This window comes from Canis lupus, chromosome 9, assembly GCF_048164855.1.
Source record: "Canis lupus baileyi chromosome 9, mCanLup2.hap1, whole genome shotgun sequence".
In the NCBI taxonomy this organism is placed as follows: Eukaryota; Metazoa; Chordata; class Mammalia; order Carnivora; family Canidae; genus Canis; species Canis lupus.
Window position 1 is genome coordinate 17889355 of NC_132846.1, and position 6888 is coordinate 17896242.

Genomic DNA, 6888 nt, shown 5'->3' on the forward strand with positions numbered 1-6888 from the left:
TATAGCCCTGCTTTCTACTTAACATTGATTGCTTTGGCAAAGCACTTTTTTATTTTTTTCTTAAAAAATAATTATGAACTTCCTATTACAGGGTGGGCATGATGCTAGGTTATGGAGATAAAACAGGGATCTGTGTCAAAGAGAAACCATGGGAACTGAGACAGGGAATAACTGTCAGGGGGAGAACTGAGGGATCTCACTTGTTTCTTGCTTCCTTCTCAGGAATCTGTGAATAAGGTTCCCTTCCTCATGCTCAGATAGGAAATCATCTAAAAGAGTTGCTTTTAAAAATGATGGATGAAGCTCCTATCAAGGCAGGAGGCAGGACAACCTCGGTTGTCCATATTGCTTTCTAGCACATTTGCTCCTCCCAGGATCTGGGATGGGATAACCTTCCCCTGAAGGATATCCTAAGGTCGCTTCTCCAGCGAGAACGCCCCGTCCCTGGGTGGGCTCGAACCACCAACCTTCCGGTTAACAGCAGAACGCGCTGACCGGTCGCGCCACAGAGACCGGCTAAAGAAGATGTGGTTTATGTATACAATGGAATATTACTCAGCTATTAGAAATGACAAATACCCACCATTTGCTTCAACGTGGATGGAACTGGAGGGTATTATGCTGAGTGAAGTAAGTCAGTCGGAGAAGGACAAACATTATATGTTCTCATTCATTTGGGGAATATAAATAATAGTGAAAGGGAATATAAGGGAAGGGGGAAGAAATGTGTGGGAAATATCAGAAAGGGAGACAGAACGTAAAGACTGCTAACTCTGGGAAACGAACTAGGGGTGTTGGAAGGGGAGGAGGGCGGGGGGTGGGAGTGAATGAGTGACGGGCACTGGGGGTTATTCTGTATGTTAGTAAATTGAACACCAATAAAAAATAAAAAAAACAAAAAAAATAAAAAAAAATAAAAATGATGGATGAAATGATGGTTCATGCACAACAAGGTTCTCTGCAGACCTTGACATTCTGCTCTCTGACTCTCAGACAGTCTCTGCTTTTCTGTGTGCTGGGCTCTGTTGAGCTGACAAAATCTTTTCTTCAATTTAAATGACTTATGGTACAGGGACAATGTTTTCTGTAGAAATGTGCCTGAAGGCTCAATTATTAAAAGAAAAATGACTCTCAAGTAGAACGTGTTACATTTTTAGTTCTTAATATTATTTGTATGTGCTCTGTACTGAACTAGTTTTACACTGAGGCACTCCTGTACTGATCATATAATAACATAGAATTAACATGACTAATTCTCTCTTCCCAGAAGGATTATGAGCAACTTGAGTTAGGTGATCTATCAGGGTACTACACTCATAGAAGATATTTTAAAATATTTGTTTGTTGAGTGTTACAACACCTAAAGAACAACTAAACAAACATTCAGTAGCCTGGTACACCACTGCTGGAGCTACTAGTAAACTTACATTAAAAAAAATTATTTATTTATTCATGAGAGACACACAGAGAGAGGCAGAGACATAGGCAGAGGGAGAGGCAGACTCCTCACAGGGAGCCTGATGTGGGACTTGATCCCAGGACTCCAGAATCATGCCCTGAGCCAAAGGCAGACACTCAACCACTAAGCCACCCAGGCGTCCCAGTAAACTTATATTTTTACAAATTCTTTTCTGAGAGATTTCTTCAAACAAGGAGTATGTGTACACACAAGTGCTATTTCTTAAAAATCTGTCTTATTTACAAAAGCAGAAGATTTAAGATAATTTTTAAAGCACAGTGAGCTGATTTTATAACCTCTTTCTTCTAGAGAGTAGATTTTAGCATTTCCCTTATAGTGAGAGCCACCAGGCTGTGCCGATGGCTGGTCACATGCTGCATTGCCTATTGGGAGTGTCCACTGATATGCAGCCATGCTGACAGGACAGTGTAAGGAATCCTCAGGGAATGGACCAACACTAACCCCTTCCTTGCATGAACATAAGGCAGGAGGTAGTTACCTTACTAAGTGAATAGAACCTGCCTTCCTAGGATCTAAATAGGGAGAAGGAGGAAGCTTGGTGGATTTACCTGTATGTAAAGTGGGTTTCCAGTTCATAAAGAAAGCCCTGTAGTCTCTTCTCACCTACCACCAAGAGGTTCATTGACAGGATGCCTCTCTTGCTTGTAAGTAGCCCAGGTTAACTCATAGAAGCAGTGTCTTTTCAACTACTAGAAGAGAGAAGGATAGAAATAGGAAGAGCAAGTAAACATCCCAACAATGATTTTATTTCTTTTCTTCTTTCCTGCCTTTCTCTCTCATTCTCATCTTTTCTCCCCTCATGCTTTCCTTTCCTCATTTTTTGCACAAGTATGACTTACCTACCTGCTTCTGTCATCCCTTGGGAATGAGTGAGGCTGTCAGTGGTAAGATATTTCCTGGCAAATTGGACTTAGTACCATGCTCTGATTTTGTTGCCACTTTCTCTCCTTGGAGGGAAAGATCCAAGCAACAGGTCCCAGCAGGCAGGCTGACAGATGCCAATACCCCAGCCAGAGCCTCAGCTCACAGCAAATTGGGCCAAAGTCCAGGATAAACTTGTACATTTCTCTACAATTTTTAGAATCTTTAGAAGTCCTTCGTTGAATAGATGATGAGGACTGGTTCTTGACATTTTTTGTTCCTTCTGTGGATTATCAAATAGTAAAAACTTTCCCTATAATTTTGAAAGTGAACCTTTTTTCCTACCTCTTCCCCTGATCACACACAAACTCCAGGAAATTCTAGGGATAACTTGGTTAATTTCTCAAATTTGAATATTTCCATAGATCTCCTGGGAGGGAAGATTCAATTTGGGCAGGTCTTGGTGAGGCCCAAGCTTCTGTGTCTCTAATAAGATCCTAGGTATTGCTGATGCTGCTGCTTCAGGATCTCACTCTGAGAACTAAAGAGCTATTATGTTTGAATACCCATGCTTTAGAATGGCCTCTGGAGTATGGATTCTTATTTTTCAAGGATGTTTACTTTGCCAGATCTAATTTGAAAATGTGTCCTTAAGTGATGCCGAGCAGGATGTCTGTAGTGAAGCTCTGCAAATTAGCTTGAAAGATAAACTGAATACCAATGGATAGTCTGCCCATAACTGAAGACTTTTTACAGGGTGAGGTTGTTCACTGCCTTTATAAACTTGTCTTTCTGACATGGCAAAAGCACGGAGAACCACAAGGTAAAAATGTATGGCCGTAAGCAATAGCAGAGGTCATCCCAGCGGAAAGGATACCCATGGCCAAGTTGACAAGATGCCTCCTGTTCCTGCTGATGACTTTGTGCTGATGTTCATGCTTATGACAACAAATGGACTCCCTTCTGACTCAGTTTCTATAGCTGCAAATTGTGAAAGTGAGAGGACAGCTCTTTTCCAACTAGTGAGATTCTTTATTGAGATGCCACAGTCAAACCCAGGATGTAGGACTTGCATAGGATGCATATTTCATTCACATCAATCCAGGTACACGTGTAAAAAATATAATCTTGAATAATAATGCTTACTGTGCCATGTAGTCCAAATGCTTACCCTGTAGTAATAGATTTAATTCCCCAAACAATCCCATTAAGAAGGTATAATTATCCCTGCTTTATGATAGAAAAATTGAAGTATCCAGATGATAAATAACTTTGTCCTGTGTCAAATAGAGCACTTAGACCTTTTGAGGCAACAGGCTGCAGGTGAGGGCCTACAGATATGTTTTGTTTGCTATGCCTCAAGATTTTCAAAAAGTTCAATTAGTTGTCAACAGTTACAGGCAAATTCCTGCTTCTTCTGGAAAACCAAGTATCTGGCAGCTTTAGACTTGTGTTTGTGCACAGTGGCCATCAGCTGGTGCAGAGCAGCGACCCTGCCCTTCCAGGGGGGATCAGCACCCCAGTTTTGCCATACTTCTCACCTGGCCCATTTCACTTGTGCTTGGTATTTCCTGGCACCAGTAACCATTTGGACTGGATTTGAAATCCCTCTGCACACTGTCACCATCAAGGATCTTTATACAACTGAGAATCACCACCCCTTGTAAGTATTTTGTCGAGCTTTCCTGTTGTAGAAGTCACTGTACTGAATGAACACCATAGGGTCTGGGTGAGAAAGACATGGGACTCAGCCCTCAAGATTTCTTTCTGCTGTGATCAAAGTCAGGTTTTCAGTTTCAGAAATATAATATTCTCTGTTATGTACCTTCAAGAAACATGGTTCAGTGACACCCTGGTGTATGAATGGGCACGATGCCCCACTGTTGTGGCAGGAGTACTAATTCAGTTGTGTTCTGTCTCCTTTCCCCTTTTTTCTTCTCAGACTTAACCATTTTGCTTTTTGCAATAATTCATTTGATAAGCTACAAAGGTGCCAGATGGGACCTGGATCAACAGAAAACTCTATCTTCTGGCCTGGGTGAGCAGGAAGGAGTAGAACGATATGGATAAGGCAAGTAAACATGCTTTTAATTAGCCTGAAACATTAGCTGGCATGGATTTCTTCTGCTTCCAAGCAGTCGTGTAAGAATGGGTGCATAAGAGTGAGCTCATTATTAGTCCTGAGACGTTCCAGTGTCCTTGGCCTCTAAGGAAGTGGCACTTGCTATAAATTTCTGTGTTCTCGGACTTCTGTAAACCCTCAGCAAAGCCCTCCCGTTGCCCACTCTGCAGCAATTTCACAGGTGTGTTTCTGAACTATCTCCAGGTAGTGTTAGGTGGCGGGGCTGCATCTGTCCCAGGCACTGTCAGCAGAGGCAGTGGCAGACAGAACACGGAATGGTGGAAAGGGAGGAAGAAGAGAACGGGTTGTTGTTAGGGGCAAGGTTATACGATTTGAGGGGGTTAAGAAAGGAGGATTTGACAAAGCAGAGCCAGTCTTATGAAGATGTGAGGACACATGAGAACATGATGGGGAAAGGAATATAACTGTAACGGCAAACTTTACTGAGCTCTCAGTATGGGACCAGCATTGCTTTAAAGACTCTGAGTATCAACATCCTCATTTTACAGACGAGGAGGCAAAAATGCAGCACCGTTAAATAACGCCAGTGTCAGGTAGGTAGTTAGCAGGAGAGCTAGAAGCTGGGCAGCCTGATTCTTCCGCTCAAGTTCCCAGGACATCCTGCCAGGGGCAGGGGCAGGGGCAGGAAAGAGACAAGTGATGGGGGTGAACTGGTTAGAAGCTGGGCAACCTGAGAAGCGAAGTGGAGAGTTCTCCAGCCTGTGTGATCACATTCCAGGTGCAGGCCCCCTGTGACTTGAGGTGATATAACCTAGGTACCTGCTTTTGCTGTACCACTTGTGAATGTGCCTTTGAGCCTCAGTTTCCTGATCTTCGGACTGTGCATGATAACCTGAGTCAGTGCTCGTCAGGATTAAGTCAAATAAAGTAGACAGAACACGCTGTGGGCATTATTGAGGGCTCTGCGGTGGGGACTCTTGATGTTAAAGCTCTTTCTGTTCACGGAAAGAGTGGAAACCTGAATTTGAACACTGCACCTGTGGGCGCAGTAAGACACTTTCTTTCTGTGATGTGTTTTCCTGGCTGATGTCCTGACGTCCCTGTCGTTGGCTAGAGCTGTCATCTTCTTTATCTCACTCTTGCTGCTCTGTTGATTTTTCCAAGTGTCTGAAAGGGCAGCATGTGTTTTTCCTTTCACAGCGTGAGTGATCTTAGCCTCCGGAGCCTGTATTACTAGCCATCCTGTTAGTGCCACTGCTAAAAGGTATCAGTGGCAGAGTCACTGCTATGAACTCAAAGCTGCCTGGACTTGCAAGGACCACATTTTTCTGCCTTGCCATTGCAGGGTCATTTGCTCAAAGTTAAAATAATTGATTCTTTTATTTTCTTTAGAGTGACTGATAGCATCTCAGAATTTAAAATCCTTCTTGCCACTGACCCTGATGCTGTTTAGAAGATGCTTTTTAATTGGGCAAAGTGGGTGGAGGAGATGGGGTGTGCACAATTGGGAGGACAGGAAGCAGCAACATCACTTTGTTTCCCACCTCACTTGTACATAGGTTATCTCAATAGGTCATCGTCTCTACCCGGGACCAGTGTAGGTACAGCAATGACCTGGGCATGGCTTAGTGTGCTCTGGTCCTGCGATTCACTTTACCCTCCTACTCTTGTTTTATTCTCTGCAGGTTGTTAATTAATCCTTAGTTGAAATGTCACTGCTCCTAAGAGTGTTTGCTTATTAATAAAAAATGGAGAAGAATAAAAGCCTGAAGGACCCCGAAGGACACATCTTTCTGGAGGCAGAATTTCAGGTTTTGACACAAGGATTCCTATTTACTGAAATTACCAATTCTGTATCTTTTCACTTTTGGGTCCTTGTATTCTGACTGCTTTTCCTCCTGATTATCAACTTACTACTTTTCTTCATTCAGATTTCTATTCAAATATTACCTCCCCAAAGAAACTTATACTCGCCTCTTTATGTCATCTATCACTCCTGCCAACTCTGGCCTTGCCTTAATTTTATTTTCATTACACTTATCACTACTTCATGCTATATTCTGTGTTTGTTAATTATCTGTATACCTTAAATAGTATGTAAGCTATGTGAGCTTGGAGGCGTTGTTTCAATCATCACTGTATCCCCTAAAATATTTTATTAGGCTCTATGAGATTCTTTCATATTCAAATTAGTCATCAGAAAACTTTTCTGGTGCCTCTTAATTTTATCAGCTATGATATATCTTTATGTTTTCATATGATAAGCCTGCATCTTTAGTGTATATATTTCTATATGATATGCCTATGTCCTTAGCATTTCATTTATATTTATCCATTGATTAATTTAGCAGGAATTTTAACATCTACCGAGTTGTAATCATTAGGCTGGTGCCGAGAATAGAAAGGTGAATGAGGCACAGACTCAGCCTCCAAGCTTCTCACAGTGTAGTGGGGGAAGCATGTG

The 6888-nt window shown here is 42.2% G+C and overlaps 1 non-coding gene across 1 annotated transcript; it reads right to left on the reverse strand.

The window, feature by feature from the left end:
- Window positions 1–439: 439 nt before the first annotated feature.
- TRNAN-GUU (transfer RNA asparagine (anticodon GUU)) lies at window positions 440–513 on the reverse strand. The gene has a single exon. It is a non-coding gene; the product is annotated as a tRNA-Asn (tRNA).
- Between the last annotated feature and the right edge of the window lie 6375 nt (window positions 514–6888).